Source organism: Centrocercus urophasianus, unplaced genomic scaffold, assembly GCF_019232065.1.
Source record: "Centrocercus urophasianus isolate 14NV4802_14NV808 unplaced genomic scaffold, USGS_Curo_1.0 seq_18, whole genome shotgun sequence".
In the NCBI taxonomy this organism is placed as follows: Eukaryota; Metazoa; Chordata; class Aves; order Galliformes; family Phasianidae; genus Centrocercus; species Centrocercus urophasianus.
Genome location: NW_024884733.1, coordinates 11,686,630 through 11,709,651, shown reverse-complemented (window position 1 = coordinate 11,709,651; position 23,022 = coordinate 11,686,630). Strand labels below are relative to the sequence as shown.

Genomic DNA, 23,022 nt, shown 5'->3' with positions numbered 1-23,022 from the left:
ACTGCCTGGCTGTGAGGCCCCTCAAGGAAGCTGTGCCATCTGCATCCTTGGAGGTCTTCAAGATAAAACAGAGCCCTGAAGAGGCAGCCATGAGAAATGGTTAACTGTGCACTGGGCAGGAGGTTGGACTACACAACTCTACTGCCCTAGTCTTTGCAAAAAGATGCTGCGATGAAAACATCATTTCCTTGCAGATGTGAACATTGTACCAACGTTTTCTTTTCCATTTGTAATTCAAAAGACAAAAGCTCTCCTGGTATTCACACCAGTACAAAGCAAACCAGCTTCCATAACCAATAACACAGAAATGAACTGTATAATTAGCAATAGAATGGCTTACTTTTGCTTCCCCAGATCAAATGATTAAACGCTATTTACATATAACTCATTCAAAGCTATTCTTTAACAAGTCCAAGGTGAGGCTTGAGCTATATAATAAGAAAAACTAACCATTCTGCTTTGTACACCTCTATATTACTTGCCAATCTGAGCTGAAATCAGTCACATGACTTATCTACACATTTCTTACCCTTGCTTCAGTGCCAGCTTTATCTGACAGAATCCAACAGCACCGACTGCATTTGCTTTCCACTGCAAACATATAGTATTTAGGGACTGATCACGTCTATTTTTGTCACAGAGCAGCATAATTATCCTACAATTATATTAGAATCTCCAAGAGGTAACTGGCACATCCTTATACCCACAGCACACGGTCATTTCAACATAGTAAGGATTTTTCTTAAACATACATTCCTGCCAAAGACAGCCTACTATTTACTCGCCTAGAATCCTTCAGTGTGCACTGTACATCATCTGGATCAAACGTATCAGCTACTGCACTGAAATTTCAAAATCCCAGAGAGACAAAAGGCCAGAACATTGACTACAGAAATAAGTACCCTTGCAAGCACAGCAAACCATGGAATTATTATTTCTGCCCATTCAGGCTTGTAAGGCTTGGCTATGCAAACACACAGGAGTAGATGTACATTCCTAATGGTACTGCATGAGCTGCTGTAAAATAGGCTCTAGAGGAAGAGCAGTGAAGCTGAAGTGCTATAAGAAAATCTCAGGTATTGTATAATTGATGTCTCTCTAGAGCTACCACGTGTTAATGGGTAGTATAGAAAAGCACAGAAATACCAGCTCTCTTCTGAATATTTCATCAGGGACGTCCATCTCAGAGTTCTTACCAACTTCAGGACAAATGTGTTAAATTCATTTATAAAGTAAACTGTGAAATGCATGAATCACTCTGCCTGGCTGCCTAAATTTTGAAAAATAGGTAGAATTGTGCAAACTGAGTCTAAAAGCACTAGCCACACCAATACGTAGTGCTCTTCTGCTTGGCTGACAAGCATGCAGACTCAGCCAGTCTCTTGAAAAGAGACCATTTACCCTATGGTTACTTATTTCACTTCAGTGAAATAAAATAATGAAAAAGATTAAGCTGATCTGATGCAATGGGAAGCAAAACCGAAGGTAGCTACGTAGCATGAAAAATTTTTAGAAGCGGGCACAGATCTTTGTGGGAGGCCACAGTAATCTCCACCATTCTGATTTGTGTGGTTTTTGGTTGGTTTTTTTTTTTGTTTGTTTGTTTGTTTTTGCATTGTTAACTATTACCTAGGAAAATGAATTAAGTGCAAGATCTTTCTCTTGCCCTTCCCATGTAGCAGTAAAGCTAACCAGTGCACTACTTTCTAGCAGGTGGTCCCTTTCAGTCTCTACACAGAGCAATGTCTACTGAACTGACACATTTTGTTCAGTGAGCACTCTTAGCAATTTATAAGGCGAAGAAAAATTTCTATTATGTCAAAGCATTATCAAGACATCGGAGTTGAAACCATCCAGCTTTACTTCAGTATTATAATGAAACACAGGTCTAGATGCTATACAACTGAAAGAACACAGAATAGGAGGATCCTATAGGGTTAAAATATTGCTTCATTCCTACAAAACCATATTTTGGACCTTTTCATGGGATATGCATGCTGGGTTCTAACAGCTTATATTCAGGAATTTGTAAATTAAAAAAAAAGCAATCACTTCACAAAATCCCACTGCAATCATGAGTGTTGGAATTTGTGAGCAAAATACAGTTAGAAACAGCATCTCTCTATTTCAATCTGCAGAAGGAAAAAAGATGTTTCTACATTGCTGGACAAGCTTTTATCAAAGACCTGCAGCGAAACAACATCGCTGATTAATGCTCTGCTAAAAATGTATTTTTCAGAGGACTGTTATTGACATAAGCCTTACAAAGAAAGCGCTTTAAAGCACAAAGAGAAAAGCAAAGGAGTTCGTCTTGTTTATTGGGAAGAAAGTTAGGCTCCTTTTCAGTAATAATGCAAAGAGATCAGCATGCATCTCAGTATGCTGCTGAACTGAAAAACACGCATGCCCTGTTTAGGCAGCCATCACAGTGCATCAGTGCTTTTTCTTACAATAGCTATTCCCATCAATACAAAACTGAGTCTCCAAGAGTTAACTAGTAGAGATTTTCACAATAACACTGTCAGTAACAACAGACAAATTCATTACCTAATGAATCTCTTATCACAGTTAGGGCATGGCATCCACTCTGTAACACTACAATGCCCTACAACTGCCTATCAGTTATTCTCTTTATTACTGTATAAAACATTAAATAGTCTATGTTCCATTTTCCATGTCTTCTGGGAAAGGCTTACAGCTGTTACTGCTCCCCGCATTCAGTCCATGGCTATAGGAAAGCAGCGCTGCCTTTATGGGCAGGCTACAACATATTTAAGATTTGGATTCCATCTCATACCAACTCCGTACCGCTGTGGCAATCTGAACACATTTTGCACAAGAGGAGACCATATGGGCCACTTCTGTTTTGTTCATTTTTTTTTCCCAAAAGCATTTCCTAGGGAGAGCAGCTTTGAGCACACTGCTGTTCAAAACAGTCCCAACAAGAAAACATAATAACAAGTGAAGAACTGCTTACTGCCATATAGAAAAGATTTTAAATGGAGCCTCTTTCAATGGAAACAACAAAGAGCAGTCAAGATATCCAAACTCACAAAAGCATGGCCACAAAATTACTGAATTTAACAGCACGTTTCTCAGAATTAGGAACGAATTTGCAGATGCCGAAAGGGGAAAAAATAAAATAAAATGTAATGTTGCATATTGCATCTTCTTATGACAGATGGTTTGAAAAGGATTAATGAGGTGAGTGCTGAATTTCTAGGTTGCAGCAGTTAACACTTAACCTCCAGCCAGCAGACACCACTAAGGTTTTTACACCTGAGTTGATAAAGAGGTCTGCCTAATTGAACTGTTGGAAAAAAAACCTGTGCTAATTGGAAGAGTATCTTCCAAAGGGAAGAAAAAAAAAAAAACAAAAACTAGATTAAAAAAAAAAAAAAGTATAGAAACCTTGTCACAACACTGGTGCGGAATTGGTTTTATGGGTAAAGAGATTCTTTAAGAAAGAAAAGACAAACTCAATCTTTTTCTTCTCTTTGAGAAGCTATGATTATGAAAGGCACACAGACTAGATGAGCTAATTTTATGTCAGTCAAACAAAGGAAAAGAGAAAGATCAGTAAGAGGGACAATTTTACTTCACTTCTAGACAGTGGGAATAAAAAACTTCTCAAGAAAAAAAGAAAAGAATGAAAGACTCAAAATAAAAAGAAAGTTTCCTCTGCAATTATTAAACTTCTTGTTGCACTCGGACATCACAGAAGTTACTTGTGTGATGTAAGCAGCAGACATGGCACATTGTCACCCCTGGTTTAACTCATGAAAGAAATCAATTCCAGGCAAACAGATCACGTGTTCCAGGATCTTTTCTTTGTTTGTTCCAAAAAAAATCTTCACTACTACCATGCTTTGTGTAGCAAGAAAATGGCTTCTTCAATGCTAACAAAGTACAAACATTCAAGCTCATCACCTCACTGGTATTGAGTATTGCTGATATAAAGTTTAAAAGAAGATGGCATAACCAAATCAGGGATTGCTTGTGGTAGCATCAACTGATAATGCTTTCTGATCATATACCTGACCATGCACTGCAACTGTCCATAAGTCATTTTACATTGACATTTTCCATCAGGAAATTCTGTTATTTTAAAGAAACCTGGAGTTGCACTTAGCCTTCAGTCTGCCTGTGGACTCCAAGTTCCTTCACAAAGAACTCAGGTCCACATTAAGGTACAGGCTTCACAAATCAACAGTTTTCCAGAGTCCAGCATCAACTACTGGGATGTACAATAATCTGTTATTACCTGGGAGCCCTCACACCGAGGGCTTCTGCACACACACTTATAGGCTCCCAGATGAAGAATGACAGAGATGCATTCTTCCACATTTTTGTGCCTAATACCTAGCTTGCTGGACCCAGAGTAGACATCCAGCAAAGCACTTTCTAGCCCCTGACAGACAAGGTCCCTCATGGCACACCCATCCAACACTGTTAGCCCAACAGAAACGCTATTTCAATTTCTTTGCCTGGAGTACAGAAGGCAAAGGCTGTTTCTAAAGCTTTTAAAATACACTACGCATCTGAATTTCTATCTAACATTAGTTCTGTATCCTGTATCTGTAAAGACAATAACTCTTTCCTTAGCATGGTGATTGCATTTGTTCTTACAGAATTGCTTCCTTTACTTCTCAGATCTCCTTTTTGCCAAGTTCATCATAAGCTCTAAATCTGTCCTCCAACAACACCAAAGAAAATCCTTATTTAGTTTTTAAACCAAATTTTTCTTTAAAAAGAAAATCTTACCACTTCTTTGTTGTAGTTAGTTACATTCAAGTAAAAGAATCATACTGTGGTAACCATGAATAGAAAAAAAAAGCATTCATCTAGATCTAACCTTCAAACAGCCATCTATAAACAACTAAAACCAATGGAGTTGCACTTGGAAGGGCCTTTTCATCTTTCTGCATTGTATGTGAGAACTAATGAGCAATGTGCCACACCCAGGTGCAGCCAATTCTGTCAAATCAATGTAGGGCTTAATACCGTGATCACCTGGTACAGAGTAATGAGAGGTAGTCAATAGCTGTGCCCAGCTTATAAAACACTCCTGAAGGTATTGTTAGTGGTGGGTTTTATCTGTTTGTTTGTTTGCTTGTTTTATAAGAAGGGGTAAGAAACTCCTTAATATTACACTAATACTGCTGAGTAACTGGTGAGAAAATGAAGTCTTGATACTTCAGTTGAAAATGTAGTCTATATACCTGTTCACCTCTCTGTACTTCCTATAGAAGTATGCCACAGTGTATAACCAAGATGTTATAATTTGTATAACCAAGATGTTATAATTGCAATATAATCAAGAGAGTAAGGCAAAGCAGACAACGATCACAAAAGAGAATAAGTGGAAGAGCTTACCCTTGGGTTGAGCTCACCAGAAGATACCAAAAGAGGGGATCTCCAGAAGAGATCCTTCCCCTCTGGTAGCCAGCTCTTAAATAGGTCCAGGAGGGGTGGAGCCTGGCTCCACCCCCTTCCGGCAGCACAGCTGAATTGCCTTCACCTGTGCTCCTCTGGCTGACTCAAGGCTCACCTCAGGTGATTAATCAGAGGTTCAGGCCGTGACTCAGCAGTTCCCATACACACAGTAATTGTTCTGTATTATATTTCTGTAGCTCTAGGATGAGAAAAAGTTACATGTGATACACATACCAATATATATTAAAAAACCATGCCTTATATTTTTAGATGATTTCTATTACATATATTTTAATATAAATAAAAATATGTTCCTTGATGATTGGCAGTATCCACAGCATTTAGCAAATTGTAGGTGTTCTGCTTCAGCATATCCCAGGTAAAGCAATTAGGCAAGCTGGAATACACTGTGATTATCCAACATGGTACTTAGAATTCTGCTCTCATAAATGTGACGAGACCCTTAGTGATTTCAAGCAGTAGGGGAAGGGGAGCAGAGGGAAGAGAGCTGGAAGCTGCTTTCATCGTGAAAACTGACAGCTCTTCGTTCTAATTTCACTCAAATTGCCATAGAGATGAATATTTTCTTTCAAAATCACATTTTTGTAAGAGATTACATTTTCCTCTAAAAGCAGAACTGCTCCATTCAAAGAACTGCCCATTTGTTGTTGTCAGATTCCGCCTACCCGGGCTGAGAGCCTACTGTAGCTGTGCAGATCTGTGACCTGCACTTCACTCCCTCCAGGCACTATAAATAATTTCCATGGAAACAGCGCTGAAGAAGATATCTGCAAGCTGAGAGGATATCTATAGCCTTTCTGTTAGATTTATGTCTTTTCTTTTTCTTCTGTTTTCTCAGTAACATCAACATTAAACAATTATTTTATAATGTACTTAACACACAATTAAAGTTACTGGAGAAAGGGAAGATAAAAAAAATTTGAAGGAGATTCCAACCACATGACATACATGCATTTATCTACAGATTATCTTCATACTCAGCACTCCCATTCCCCCTAAGGAAAGAGTACATTGCATCTACATTGCACTTTTTCACCCAAGAAAAAAATTTTCCCTCAGCCATCAGGGCCCTTAGTTGGAGCTAATTGTATGTATATTTAATGAAGCATCTAAATTCATGCCTTAATGAGGCTGAGAAGAAAAGCAGATATGTGTGGAATCAATTCTGAAGAGCTCTGAAATCAGTCCATATCAGAGCTCCAGGGAAGACCTGGCCACTGTGGCTGCACTGCAGGCAAGCAAAGTAAGCAATGCAGGACTGGCCTCGATCTGCCACACACACACAAACAGCAGCCTTCGTAGCCATTACTTTCAGCACATCACAGCTAATGCTTAAAGAGTGGACATTACTTAGTAAAGATTATATGGAACTCTATCACACCGTTCCCTCACAACTCCCTAGTTAGCAAGACTCTATGTATACTGGAGCTGTGCTGTTCTGCATCCTTCTACTTATACCTAAACAAGAAGGACCATGGCTTTGGACCCTCTCTGCAAACTCCACAGCTGGTGAACAGCCCACTGAAGCTGCAGATGACTAGCCCCAAATTCTAAGATTCTCCTTACCCCGGGACCCATCTATACACACAGGAAGAAAGAGAGACTGCAATTTTCCTCCTCTGCTGGGCTTGTCAGCTCTGCCTGTAGCTCAGCAGACAAGGAAGTGAACCAAGGCTCGAGCTCAAACTCAACAGAAGCACCTAAGGAAAAGTAACTGTAACCACTTTGTCCTGTTTGTGTTGGTATTGGTGGCCTCAGCATAATAACAGTTGTTACTGTTAATGAAATGTAACAATACATTTCTATACTCAGTTATCTGCCTTGCAGGATTTTTTTTTGGAGTTCCTTCTTCCCTCCTAATTTATCCTCACATATGCTCTGAGAGCTGACATAATGGTTTGCTTTTTTTCATGAAAATACAGCAGAGATTGCACACAATCTTTTACATTTTTGTCAGTATTTCAATCTTTTTTTATGATCCAAAATATAACTTCCATGCTACAAAGAATTCAGATAGTTCAGAATAGAATCAACATTGGCATTACAAATAATGACTTGGGCATCCTTAAGCCACTGTTCAAAACAAATACAACTTCCTTGAGACAGGACTGCTTCTAATAAACAAGCCATTATCTGCACTCATATGTCAAGGCTTCTGCATGTAATACAACTTCTAGAAAAACATTTGAGAAGTGAAGACTGTCTTGGATTTGTTTTTATCAGAAGAAGTTCAGAAAAATACCTCACGGAAGCTAATTCTTCACAAAAGATCTTTATACTTACAACAGTCCCCATAGCTACGGAAATTCAGATTGCTGTTCACCTGGCATGTCTGACAGCTTTTTGGCTTCAACAATGAGAAGAGTATCAAGATCAGAAAATGATTTCTTGTTCTCAAATGAAGATACCCTGAAAGGGGCTATTTTTGGTAGCCTGTTCATAGATCTTAACTCTGCCAGAATTCGCACAGTAACTACTCCAGATACCAGCGAAGTATTTAACATTATGTATAATGCTTCTCTGTGCCTTATCACTCTGAGTATTGTGCAATAATTATCCATCTTCCTTCACAGATTTATTAAGAAGTTTATTTAATTAATGTTTCTAGCACTCTTGACATTCTCAGATGAAGATGTGTCTGTTGGGCTTTGAGGAAACTTTGAATTAACTGTCATAATTACAAAGAAATCAAGGACAATTTTTTTTATAGTTTCACTCAGTTTTCCCTCCGTTAACTACTTTTTCCTACAGCTGACCATTTACTGCCAACTAATGTGAAAGTCCATATTACGCCTTGCTTTTGGAGAAAAAAAAAATAATAATAACAAACACAAACTGCATCCATAAGGCAATAATTGTATCTAAGGAACAATGCTCAGTCAGACTGTGTTTTCACAGCCACCCCTGTGCAATGAGACAGACTCAGGGCTGCACCTCCTTCATGCCTGGAAGCAGCCACGGCAGAGCACCAGAAGATGCACGCAGTGTAACAGCTCCTCCACTCCTGACACCAACATCACACCTTCTTGGTGTCACTGGGAACAATTCAGAGCAGTGTGTGTTAAATCCTCCCAAATCTTCCCATCATTGTTCTTAGGCAGATTAACTTCCAACCCTTCATTTTTCCTGTCAATTATTTTTAATTAATAACAAAGTAATATTTATATATATATATATATATATATAAGTGATATCCTTTATATAAAGGATAGACACTTAAAACAAAATAAAAATCAAGAATACATGGATTATGAAACAAACAGAAAAAGCATTTGAACTGCACTACATTGTAAATCCAATTCAGAGCTAAAGACCATGATATTGAATTTGTGAGAGTTTACAGACTGTTAGGGAAAAAAATGTAACATTTTTAACATTCTGAATACTTCATGTTATATAATAAGCTTAAATAGGTTAATAATCTGCAATTAACTTACGAACAAGATTTTATTTTATTTTGAGGTCCAAAAGGATAAGATGCACATTTGATCACTGAAACTCACACCTTCAAGAAATATATGTGTTTATGCCGAAGGTGTGCATGCTTTCAGTACTCTTTTCATTTTTATTTACTGCTGAATCTGAGGTCAGTCCTGATCTCTGCTGTATCCAGGTAACCCAACATATGTACGTCACTAACCTGACTTTCATCCAGCTACATAATTTCAAGTCTGGGCACTTATTACTTAAGCATGTCTTAGCCATGTTAATATATTTTCTTGCCACACAACAAAACTCTATTTGCCTAGTAGGTAGATAATTATAAGTTCACGTACTACTTGTTCCAGCTCATCACCTGATGAGGAAACACAGAGCAATTATGAGTACCGTGGCCTTCCCTGCCTTTGAGCACCCCGAGCAGCACTGCAGTGAGCCACTACCACCCCAGTCCAGCCCTTGGAAAGCCCTGGGGAGAACAGCAAGGAATAAGGCACTGACAGGACAGAACAGAACAGCCTCTGCAGCTGCTTTGGCAATTTTCAGTTGCCTGCCAAATGTTTTTAGCTGAAAATGTCCTGAATTTGAGTTACAGCCAACTCTTACACTCCTCCACACAAAGAAACTTTCTGAATTGTTCTACTGAGGAAAAAAAAAAGCTGAAGTGCTGTTTCTGGCTTGCACTTTGTATAAATATTTAACTTCTGGAAGTTAGTGCATACTAATATGCCCAAGGAAATTTTCCCCTTTAGCACTTTTTTTCACTTCTGCCTTATCCAGACCTCCATCTTTTCCTTGCTGAAATAAAAGTACCCAGAGATTCCCCTGCTGCACCCTCATTATCCCAGTCAGTTGCTGGAATAGCAGAGAATTCTGAAAGAATGACATCTCCCCTGTTAAGGACAAATACTGCTTTTCTTATGAAGCTTTTAACATCAGTAGCCAGTGGAGAAAGCCTAAAACACAAAACAAACACAGCTACAAGCAAAAGTGAAGGGAAATAAGAAGAATCTCAATAAATGTTTTAATCTCATTTGGAGGGCTGACTAACGCTTTTTGAATGAATAGGGCCAGGAATAATGGTCAAATATTTCCTTTTCCATCTATTTACAGAACTAGACAATTTTCAGCTCACTAAATCTAAGCGTCAGTTATCTTCGTTTTTACTACCAGGCTACAACTGTTTGAATCAAGTTACTATTTTTCTACATTTCAATGCAAGAGTTTCCCAAAGAAGTTTCAGCACAGTAGTACAAAAGTTGCTTCAACCACTTGACATCAGAAACTTCTTAATATATAATTATAGATAATTTATACATTTATACACTATCACAGAATCACAGACCATCTTCCTCCGCCTTGCTTTGCTGATACATGCAGAAATGCATCCCTTAAGCTTGGGAAAACCTTTGGCAAAGCTAAGCACACAATTTACAGTTCCTTTTTCATTGCCAAAGTGAAGAGGTAGGATGCCTTCTCATTCTTGTACAACTCTATGATGAATGAAAGGCCACTTAGTCTCACCACAGTTACTGGGACCTGGTAACTTCGGTAGCATACAGGTAATATGGCTGCAAGCAATAATATACAGCCATCTACAGATAGCAGCTACTGGTTTCACATCTCACACATAGATTTGGAGTGGCCTGGGAACTAGTTAATATAATTCTGCTCTTGGGTGATTCACCTCCTCTTACATATACTACATTCTGTAGTGCAATTACTGAAAAGACTTTCACAATCTTCTTGCTCAGAGCTGAGCACTCAAATCATCTGGGATTAGGCCATAATTAATTATGAACAGCATTTCTTCCAAGCACATCCACTTCTGCATGAACAAACCTAATTTTTGCTCTTCACAATTACCTGTATTACGGTTGGGCTAAACAGTCTTCAGCCAGTGGTTCATTCCATTGTTGCACAGTGGGTCACAACAATATGTCAGAAAGTAGGCTGCTGTCTGCATTATTTCTAGACACGAGTTATGCTTAAGATGTCAGAGTCATCCTGTAATTGGGCATGGCATAAGCCTTAGGCTCCTGTGACTGTGTTTTTACAAAGGACAATATAGCACTGTAGCCTTGCATTGAAGTGGATAATCCCTAAACTGTGCTCAGGAAAAATAAGAGCTAAGATGCTACAGAAGGGATTTAAAGTAACAGCCAGCTTTTTGCAATATGGAAAAAAAATCAGATTTATGATACAGGTTTATGTAACATTAAAATGCTTATGCTCATGAGGAGAGAGCATCTTAGAAGCAGTAATACATATACATTCACTGAAGCAGAAGCCAAGCATTGCTTACAGAACAAAACAAAACAAAAAACAGGGCTTACTTCTTTCACTCAGCTAGCCATACTGCTGCAGGGACTGGGGCTTTGCAGAAACCGAAGGGAACAATTGCTAAAAGGAGGGCTATTGCTTTTTTACCCCTTAATAATGCCTTAATTTTTGTCTCGTCCTGCCCCCTGGTGGGAACACAGGCCAGGAGCTTGTTGGTTTCACAAAAGCACATTTCTACAATGCTGCCCTATAATATTCGGCATTCCTTAAAGAGATACGTTCACCTCTTCCACACATTCAGCCTATTTAGACTTTTTTTTTTTTTTTTCTTCATACGCAGAGTCAGGTCTTTCACCCCATTCAATCTCAAAACACTGCTGTATACTCAAGATCTCCTTCAGACAGCAAGTTCACTGCCCAGTGCGGCAAACAGCCACTTTCATCTTCCCATAACTTTGGGTGCTGCAGACCCCCATGGCTGCGAGCAGAACATTTTGCTCTTGTCTATGCTACAGCTGCACTGGAGGTGGGGAAAACCATCCAGTCCTATTTGGTTCACAGGTGTTTTACATTGAAAACACTAGCACTGAAATGTGCGAACACACCTGGACCTTGAGGCAACAATACTTGCTTCATCACAGGGTCACAAAAAAAAAAAAAAAAAAAAAAAAAAAGGGTATTCTTAGGTGGCCTATTAAGGTGGCCTGGTTCTCAGCTAGTATGGAGCAGCATAATTGGCACTACCTTCAACTTAACTGCTTTGCACTCACCATGAATCTTTCTGTGTATAACAGCTTTGGGCAAAGGGAGATTAGACACCTCATTGCAGTTACATAACAATTTGCCTATCCTGTGAATCTGCAATTTGCAATCAGACAGGCCTCCCCTGCACAGGCACACCCACATGGGTGTGAAAACACTGCAGGCTGCACAGTGCAGTTACATCACATCTCTGATGGCAAACATGGCAAGGAGGGGCAGCCTGCAGATGAAGATGATCTACCAGCTGCAAACTAAAACCAGAATATTTAGAGAATAGTTTCTTATGGTTGTATGCTACCACAGGACAACTTTTCTCTATTTACCACCTAACCCAGACTAATTTGTGCTCAGGCGTTTAGGGATCACCTATCTTTACGAGCCCCATGCACTGAGGTACACAGGATTGCCTTTACAGGGCTGTTTGATGGCTTATTTTAATAACTCCTGAACCACACAATTAAAACCTGATGAGATCTGAGTTTGGTTCTGTTAAATTGCCAAGGCTACAAGTAGTTGCTGTAACATCTAATTTAAAAACAAAAACAAACAAAACCTGGGGAGAGCTCTCTCACTGTTCCTTGTAACACTGTAACACAGGAGGACACTGAGTCACCTCCATTCCCCGTAATGGATTTAGTCCCTAAAGCAAACATATTTGTACTCCACATAGCTCAGAATGGGCCCTGATTCTGCCATCCAGATTTGTGTCAAACAAGATGCGCTCAGGGGAATAATAAATTTTATTTTTAATAGTGAAATAAATTAATAGGGAGCTCTGCAAAGAACATCTCCTATTTCTTGTTGTACTTCAGACCGTAAAGCATTAGCATGCCTGAAATGGCACACCTGCCCACAACCAGCCTTCCTAACACATGCAAGGAAGATATGGGAAGCCACACACCACCTACTCACCTATTGCCCAGCCACAGCCATCTTCTTCTGAGCCACAAAATGGAGGCCCAGCCTTAGTGCTATGTGCTGCAGACCCTGCTCCAACACCAGCTCTGCCCTCCTGCTCCGACCTTGCTGCTTCCCACTCTTCTTTCCTCACCTGCGCGGCGCTCGGCACCAGCACTGCCGCTGCCCGGCTGCACTCTGCCGGCAGGAGGCGCTGTGGCACCAGGCGGGACCGGCTGCGGCTGCACAGCGGTCTCTAGAACAGCGCAGAACCTTCTGGAACGGACTAGAACGTTCTGGAGCCAGGCACCGCTGTAGCCGGCATCTCAGCGCTCACCCCGGTCCAAAAACTGGTATTCAAGACAAAACTCGGGACAACGGGCACTGTTATGCATCCAAGGAAACGCACTGCACTACTGTAAGAATGGCCATAGTTTGCTATTCCTCCATGACCAAAAGTAAATTTTTCTTATGATTGATACGTAAGGTCCACAAAGAGTCACTAAATCCTCTACTATTGTATTTAGAAGCCCACAGAACTTCAAAACCAACAGGCACTCACTTTTGACTTGACAGATTCAAGCCATGGATCAGCCATCTCTCCCTTTCCTAGTAATTCCCTGCAGTCTTTAATTAGTGACCTACAAACACCGGAGCACCACAGACCCACAGTACACTCACATGAGCTGCCTTTGTTCCTGCAGAAGGATTGCAGATCAGAATATTCCTATCAGAGCTGCAGAGACACAGCCCAGGTTCCCAGCACTTGGCAATGGAGAAGGAGGTGTTTCTGCCTGGGCAGGGTGGCAGATGTGGAAGGCTGTGCTTTGCAAATCAGGTGACGTTCTATCAGAGCTGAGCTGACGAGAAGCCCAGTTTCCTTTTCCTACCTTCCCTGTGGGTTCCACAATTACTGTATATTGCTTCTTACCTCATTGCTTCTTACTTCTGCTGCTGCTGTTTGGTAAATTCGTGCTTTCGGTTGTCATTAGATTTTCACAACTTATTTTGCTTGAAAATCTAGATTTTCACTACAGTAATGAGGCAACTTCTGTACCTGCTTTCAGTTATAAAAACAAACAAACCTACATCTGTATTTAGGAAATAACTTATAAAAATACATCTGGTTCTGGTGTTGTTTTTTTTTTTTAGGAAATATGTTATAAACATGAGTTATATCATTATTCTTTCATCACTGTGACTTCTACAAGGAAAAAGATTGTTACTTGTACTACAGTAGTGATTATATCTCCCCAGCAGTGTCTGACTGTGCTAGGTAGGCACAGTAAATGCATGAAATAGAATTACTTCCTGCCTCAAAGAGGTTACACTTCAAGCATACAAGACAACAGATGGAGAAAACCCTGGAGAATTAATGTTGCAGGCACCAGAAGAGACTATTCTCACCACGCTTGAATTAGGCTGTACACTGTTGCTACTTGTATTAAGAGTCCTTGGCCAGTACTACATCTTGAAGGACTGGAGATGGAATTAGATTTTCTTTCAAATTCTACAGATTGAGTGCTTCCTCCCACACATTTCATTATACTGCTGTCAAAGTTCATTCATTCTCACTGGCACTGTCATTTTTATTTTGAAAATGTTTTCAGATTATGAGTGGCTGCAATGGAAAGGAACACTAACACAAATTTGGCATGCTTTTCTGTTACCAGCAAAAACAAACTCTGCCTTCATTGCTGGCATGACAATAGGCATATCTCCCTTGTAAAAGTATTTGTTTCCTCAACTAAAGCAGCACAGAGCATAGCTGCACCAACATTGTTTGTTTTTGCATCTACATAGAGCTGGTCAGAAAAGAAAAAAAAAAAAAAAAAAAAAAAAAAAAAAAAAAAAAAAAAAAAAAAAGGAGAAGGAGAACTTAGTAAAATCCATTTTGTTCTGCTTAAATATGCAGCGTCTCGAGTATTACTGCAGCAAACTACTGACCTGAAAATCCAGATGGTTTGTAAACAGTGCTCTTACAAGTGATTTTCACTCTGACCAAGCCAATTTATAATCTGTTATACTTGTCTCTACTGAGAAGTGCTTCTGGCATATCTCAAACACATCACAGAGTGGTTTTCATTTTTGAGCAGCTTTGCTTCTTCTTACATCTGATTTATTTGAACTTCCATTGAAAGACTAATCAAACCAAAAGGATTTTCTGTTGTAGCCTGTGTGTGGACCAGATGCACTTCCGTTGATTTTGCTGAGAGATTTCTCCCAGTGGATTTGAACTGGGAACATGAACAGGCCATATGGTAGTAAAGATAATTTACATAGAACTTTTTATCGGGAAATATCACAAAGCAACTTGCAAATCACCTGCTGTACAGGAAGGGTTTCGCTCAGAACTGAAATGCAAATACCTTTGGGGTACAACTTGGCAAATATAACAGCATGCAATAATGCTATGAAACAACTTGCAATGCTGTGAAGAATGAAATCATAGCACGTGAAAGGAATATAGGCTGACAAATTGTAGTCACAAAACAGTTTTAAACTGAAGAATTAACAATGCAACCCTTTACAGGAAATAATAATTTATGAAAGCTAGTTTCTTCCTTTTGATAAATGCATTACTTAAAATGGTCTCCAAATATAAGGCACTGAAAACAGAGCATAAAAATATAACTAAATATGAGTTTTGCAGACTTACTGTTCATATAAGCAATAAATGTATATGTATAATTTTAATATCATTGTCCAAAAAAGTAATGTGGCCAAGAAAAGCTGTACTATTTCTTATATTTAATACTGGGAGGTAGTTTGAGAGGTTCTGGACAGTTTCTGGTACTGCCATGCGTATCACTACACATTAGAATTATCACAACAGCAGTTATTTCAAATAAAGTATTATTTCTGTGCATCCTAAGAAAAAGAACAGAAGAGAAAGAATGCAGGATAGAGTGCAATGTACATCAGAATTGGCAATGAAAATAGTATCTAGTTTTCAAATGAAACAATGTAAAATTGCTAAGTAAGGTCCATTACACAAAAACTTCACTTTCTTTGGATACCATTCTACCACTTTCAGATCGATGTTTTGTTTTAGCCTAGAATCGCTCTTATCTCCTGTAGATGTATTCATGTTATATCTATGTGCTGTAAAAAGACAATTCTAAACACTATGCAAAAAATCAAAGAGTAAGTAGAGATAATAGGCATACAACTTAATTTAATTTACACTGTGTATTTACAGAACCCACAGAAGAACTTGATACAAGATGATTCACTGCAGTTAAAATGAAACAGTAATTGTAGTTTCATTTAAAGGGATTTTGTGATGAAGGCTCGCAAGGAACCCAGGTGTTCAGCTGCCATCTCCTGCCTGTTGATTTTCTCCTTTGAAGAACTGCTGTCCTCCACATGCAGAAATCCAGGCCTGATCACACGGTCACACAACGTAACAGCGCTCTTAATGCTGTGTTTAGCTTCATAAACTAGCCACTGTGGTCCTCCTCTTCCTAGAAAGCAGGAAGATGTAAACACAGCGTTACAGCTTCTGTAGGACACCATCAGCAGGTGTTGTCCTCAATCTAACACACGTTACCTTTTGTAGCCAAGAGCACAGCATTATCAGCAGAGTAATGTGTCAGCTGCAAAACTTCTGCATATTGAACCAGCTACAAATTAGGAGCAAAGTGTTTTCTTGGAGAAGTTCAACTGCTTAAAATTGACTGTGGTGAGATACAGTGTTGGGATTTCCTGTTTGCTCTGAAGGAAAAACAGCAGAGACTGCACAACACAAACACCAATGCTTGGCTGTCTTGAAAATTATGGGTTAGAAGAGATTGCAAGGACATCATGAATAGAAACAGACATCTCCAGAGGGAATGGCACAGCTATATGTTGAGGTTCTGTGTGCTTACCCCTGACATGTGCCTAATTACCATTCTTGGAAAATGTGCACTAGCAGCGTCACTCCATAATTATGATGCCCATTTTCGTGGTCCTGTTTTGTTCACTCTCTTGATTGTAGTACTTGCAATCAGAGATACAGAATGGCATGAATACAGAACACTCAACCTCCAGGAGCAATTTTTTTTTAATTATTTCATTTTATTTTTAAAGTAAAAGTCACATTCAACTAAAAGGATGTGGAAAGCTATTATTAAGCTACATTTTAAAATGTTTAATGGTGCCACATGCTGACTCAGAAATTCCTCTCCTTGAAGCATATACAAAGTATAGGGTCTAATTATAAATGCTTTATTACTGTGTTGATAAATGTACCACATCATTCACTCTTTTCCAGAAAAATTTCACACAAGTCTCTTTTTAGTATGTTTTAAACATAAAATACCAATGTATCTATTTAGGAGAGCAGTCTTAGCTGCTGTAGTAAAAATATAAATAATTACACTACTTTTTATCTTCAAATTCTAGTATGGATATTAAGCAATTTGTCTCTATTGGCAAGGTCTGGTTTTAGTTTGTCCTGGAGAACGTGTAGTAGCAGGTATCTTGGTTTTTTTTGTTTGTTTGTTTTTTGGTTTTGTTTTTTTCCATTAAGGAATTTTCTCCTTCCTGTTTTATTACATGTATGCTAGATGAGAGCTTAGCTTCTCCATCAATAGAGATTGCATACATTACTCACTGATACCACTGCATGGTTTGAGTTTGATTTTATCAGCCAGAGGAATCCATCAGGCATCTGTTATGTGTTAGATCTTTCAGGACTGGAAAGTCAACTTTCTCTGAAACTTGCACTTTCCCACTGAGCTGCACTGTGTAGGTTTCTGTAGATTTCACAAGAGTCAGTTCAGCTCTAGAAACTAGGCTGGCCATCTGCACAGTAACTGAGATCTGCAGAGCCAGAGCCAGTCACCGCAGCAATTCAAGAGTCAACTATTTCAGAACTTGTGGGGGGAACAGTGCCAACAAACTTGAAATTAAAACCATTGGAGCAGCTCAGCTTCCAGAACTTGTCTCAAGGTTGAGAATTACCATCATACAGAGGTACAATTCCACTTCCAAATGCTCCTAGCACAAAGGGAAGGCATACACATAGCAGCTGTGAATGGGCTGTAACCTTGTGTTGTTTCACTAATTCATAACATTACATATCTTGAAAATACTCTCCTACACGCTTGCAACCCCTGAGATGGTGTGCCTACCTCTGCAGAAGCAATTCTGAAGGGTTGTGCTAAACCCCAACTACCTGCTTTGGTGGCCAATACAAACCAGAAGACCTAGAGCAAACAGCCCCTGCACAGTCATCATCCTGTCCTCTGCCAGTACAACCAAACAGTGCTCCAGTGCAACTGTCTGAATTTTTTTCCACAGAGATTGCACTTCTCTATCACAGGACCAAAGCAGGTGTTGGTTTCTTAGGTGACTGAGTCAAGCATCTATGATTCAGATATTGGCTGTTAAGCTTTTCAATTGAAAACTAGTGTGTATCCAGCTTGTATTTGTCATTATACATATAGATATACTCTAAATTCTATCTTGGAGACTGCAGTGGTTACAGACTAATTTTGCTGACAAGAATTAGCAAAGTAGACTTGTAGGCAGTAGGATTTTCTAGAAGAATTTACATTGCTAAGGAAAAAAATACATGATTTCTAAGTCCAAAAGAGTCAAGCAGAACTGTTTATCACTGATGCTACACAGAAAAGACTTTGGAGCTGATTTATTGCATAGCTTATGAAAGATTGGCACATGAACACAGAATTGTCTTCTTTTCTCCTTCCCAGAGCCATAAACCTATATCTCAAAAGCCACTGCTGAAGTGAGGGATGAGATGGAAAGATTGAACTCTGACTCCATTTTCAAGGACAGTTCTGTTGCTACTTAACCCAGGAATTTTCTCAGTCTTCTGTTGCATTCTATGCTGCCATCATCTGGTTCCTTTCATAAAATCTGACATTTTATAACTCTTATCTCTACACCTGTTTTTTTCCCTGGGCAAAATATTCATATATATATAATATATTTTGTATTTGCTTTTCCTGAAGATGTTTCACAATTAGGATTTATCTTTGTCCAAGCAGCAATCCATTCTCTCCAGCTACCACATTCCAAGTGTATTTACCCAGCCTCCTGGTAAGGCAGACAGCTCCTTTACCTAACTAGCACTCAGTATAGAGAGGGGATGTTGACTGATGGGTCGTTTCATTCTTAGATCAACTGTTCTGATGCCAATGCCTCTCAACCATCCACCAAAGGTTTCCCAATAACAATCTAGTTATCTTTAGCATGCCAGCCCCCAGCGTCCTGACTGTCATCCTTACTTGAGGAATGTAGATATCTGCACGTTGGACTTGGATCAGGGCCATCCCAGATATGTGTATAGTCTAGGAGAACAGCCCTTCGGAGAACTTGCGGGTCCTGATGCACAAAAAGCTGGACATGAGCCATCACTGTATGCTTGCAGTCCAGAAGGCCAACAGTATCCTGGATGCAACCAAAGAGTGGAGGCCAGCAAGGAGAGGAAGATGATTGTCCCTCTCTGCTCTGCCTTTGTGAAGCCCCATCTGGAGTACTGCATCCAATTCTGGGGCCCCCAGGACAAGAAGGATGCAGAGCTATTGGAGCTGCTTCAGAGGAGGGCCACAAAAATGATCAGAGGGCTGGAACACCTCTTGTTATATAAACGTTGAGAGACTTGATCTTGTTTAGCTTGGAGAAGAGAAGGTTCTGAGGCCTTGAAGGGAGCTTACAAGAAGGAGGGGGTCTAACCTTTTACATAGTAAAAACATATAATGGTAAAAGGGCATCATGATAGCGATAGGACAAGGGGAAATGGCTTGTTTGTGAAAAAAATAAATTCTCAGAGGGTAGTGAGGCACCGGAACAGACTGCCCAGAGAAGGTGTGGAATTTTTCCAGTTAGCTTACTTTTGGTCCAAAGCCACACTGCTTCAAAGAGGTCACAACCTTCACCTTCTTCCCTTTCAACTGGCAACCAAAGCACTGTGCAAAGATTCAGAAGCGTTGATCAGTCTGGAAGTTTTCTGATGGCTGTCAAAACTCTCAGTGAACATGAAAGCACTAACATTAAAGCAAACACAGGGGAGGAGAATATACAATGAACTTTGCTTCATCTCTGGATTATAGAACACCACTGTGGGTTCTCTGGAAAATCTTTTCTCTTCCAGCATTTCCAGTGCCTGGGCTTTTTGTCTACTCTCTGTTCTTCATAGGAGCCCTATGGTCTCTGCCCATGTCAGACAAAAGTCTACTCAGCAGAACATGCTCAGCTGCTTTGTCTACCTGCCAAAGGATTTGCCCAACCTGTTACACAGGTAGCAAGAACAGGGAAGCAAGGTTGCCTGGTAACTCCACCTGACAGTGCAGAACAGAAAGATGCCATGCTACATTGTGGGCTTCTGTGGTATACAAACTGCAAACTGAACTGCAAACCAATAAACATAACACATAGCCTCTGCCACTCAGCACACACTCACAGAATCAACTGGGCTAACGCTTGCAATTCTTTACAAGACTCTGATCACTATAGGGAGATAAGAGCATGGTTTTACTGGGAGACATTCCAATATGCTTTTCTTCATTCTTTTTCTTGAACCGTTACCTGGCAGAGGTAGGTTAGATAAGGCCCTGTTGGAGCTTGGCATGCACATTTTTTCAGAGTATTCAGGGAATTGCTGCATACAGTATAAACTTTCAGGGCTGTAAATCAAAATAAACATTTTCTGGCAAACCAGAAAAACTAAATAAATTTTAAAAAAGAGGCATATTAACACACACTAAGGAGAGACAAACCTATTCCAAGACAAGACAAAAACAGAATAGGAGGAGGAAGAGTTGATCTTAAAAATCTAAATTTCAGCGTGCGTTTAATTCCTGCAGCTGAATCCTGAAGAATTCTTTAGAATCAAAACTGAATATAAACAGAAGCATATTTAATGAACAAAATAAAACCGTGGCTAATATTGGATATGCAGGAAGCACCAGGTATTTTGCCTGAGTACTAACTTCAAATGACTGTTCTGAAATTTTCAGATTCTTTATTTGCTATTCATTTTTGTATTGACAGACCAGAGGAGGGGAAAATAGGCTGGAAGATATGAGAGCTGAATCTAATCTCCATTTTGAATTCCAGTCTGAAATAGATCTGAATCAATCATGTCTTCAGCACCGCTGTGTGCCTCACCTAAAATGCTCCAATGAAACTAAATATTAAATGAGTGCCTCCCTCGTGCATCCTGGCAGAACTGGGCTGAGGTTTTCAAACCAATTTAGGAACTGGCAGAAATGGAACTGGGTTCTCAAAGCTTGAAAGTCCCAGTCCTGAAGAAGAAACAAAAAGAGCAAATGTAACAGTTCTGAAAATACATACTTAAGTAAGCACAGATAAATACTGGAGACTTTAGGAAATACCTTACATTCAGGTGTTCAGGTGTTTGCAGAGGAAAAGCAGGCAAGTTCTATATCAGCTGTATATATCATCTCTAGTATTTATTTCGTACACAGCCAATTTTCCTAGCCTTAACCCACAAAGCTTAGGAGGAACTTAGGACATAGCGAAGCAGAGATCAGTTGTGCCACATATTCGTTTACCTGTGGGTTAAATAAAACAAAGAATGCTTCACTTCATTTTTTGAGCAGGCTGTTTGTGTTTCTGGAAAGTGCTGATGCTCTGTGATATCTGAGGAAGATAGCACTAGGACTGTATATACACTGTATTCCTTCTTGCTTTCTTAATAAAAGAATAATGAGCACAGTGGTGCAGAAGCAACACAACATGCTGCTATGAAGGAGACCTCAAAGCCCACTCAGCTGCTTCACTGGTGTACATTAAAATTAATGAGTTTCTGCTACAGAAGGAAAGAGGTGTCCTTACATGGGAATGAGATCTATGATCTATGTACTGTAGCACAACTGCTGAGTAGCATAGAAATCTGCACAGCTCAGTCTCAAAGAATAAATTTCTTTTAATAGAAGTGAGGACGGACTGAAGATTCTATGTATTAAAAGAGGAGGTAGAAGAGCTTTCCATTTGCATCTTAAACACCTTCCTGTTAGTAAAGAACAGAATGCCACTATAGCTCTCTTTCCCATCTCATTCATATAGCTAACAGAGCAAAAAATTCGCAATATTGAATGCCAGTCTGCACCTGAGGCTGCTAACTCAGCCAATGTAGCCACAATTTAATGGATCTCAATTACAAAGCCCTTATTTTTGTGTATGGGAACATCTATGTGGAGGTCATCACATTTCATTAATAATTTTGATTAACATATCCTTCACAGTGGTTTTGAGCTTTTAGTGCTTCCCAATTAACGAAGCAAACTTTTGAAGAAGCTATTAGCTTGGTACACAACATAGTTACAAAATAATGCTCTTTGATTAAGACAGCTCAATGTTATCTGAAATTTTTCAAGGCTTCATCCAGCTGCAAAGAAGAGTTAACAACACACTGCTACACTAACATCTTCTTGAGGCTTATTTCCTGCCTCTGATTTCCAGTGAGGAACAAAATGACTAAAATGTCCAGAAGCTGAATTTCAGGGGGACTGGCATCCAACAGATCTTTTATTTAAAGCACTGTGGTCCTAACTTCTGTTAGAGGACTCCCTATCCATAGGCTGATATCATTTCAGAGGGAGAACTTGCAGGCTTCTTACTGAGGACTCCCTACTGTCTGTGATTCATGCATTTGAACAGCCAACAAAGCATCCTTTGAGGGGCACTGAACCAACATCAGACACTGTGAGGCAGATCTCAGAAACCAGGTGCTTCTGCTGAGTCTTGGCTCGAGCACTTTTGCAGTCTCCTAAGCTAAGGCAACTAAAATAAGCAGTCATTTTTGTGAAATATTTGAAAAAAAATAATCCTCTGAGTCAAACACTGAGCCTTCCTGTCACCTGTCACCTGTCTCCAAGCCTGGAGACTAGGGCCTTTCAGTTCCAGGATACAAAAAGCCACGCAGTGACTTCTATACGCAGTCAGAGAGTGTTTTATGTCTGAACAGCACATCAAAAATTTGGCAACTTCAGCTCAAACTATTTGTTGGAACAGATCTTCTGGCTGGAAAATGCCTTTACTATATAGGTACTCAACCTAAATATTTGCCTCAAACATTAAGAAACATCAATTTCTTCCTTTAAGTGATAGAGATACATTAACCTCAAACATCTAAGCTAGATTCAACCATAGTATGGAGTTCCAAGTGCAAAATCATGGTAAAAATTAGAAAACCTGGACCACCTCAAA

General features: G+C 39.5%; 1 protein-coding gene across 10 annotated transcripts in view; it reads right to left on the bottom strand.

The window, feature by feature from the left end:
* PLPPR5 (phospholipid phosphatase related 5) overlaps positions 1-13,652 on the bottom strand; it is a 166,330-nt gene extending 152,678 nt beyond the window's left edge. For 7 of the 10 annotated variants that reach the window (XM_042819131.1, XM_042819120.1, XM_042819138.1 and 4 more), the window contains exon 1: positions 13,519-13,652. The gene's annotated coding sequence lies outside the window, so the exon portion shown is untranslated. Of the gene's footprint in view, positions 1-12,852; positions 12,976-13,518 lie in introns of those variants that run through there. The other 3 variants (XM_042819122.1, XM_042819126.1, XM_042819134.1) reach the window with 1 other exon arrangement.
* Positions 13,653-23,022: the final 9,370 nt, after the last annotated feature.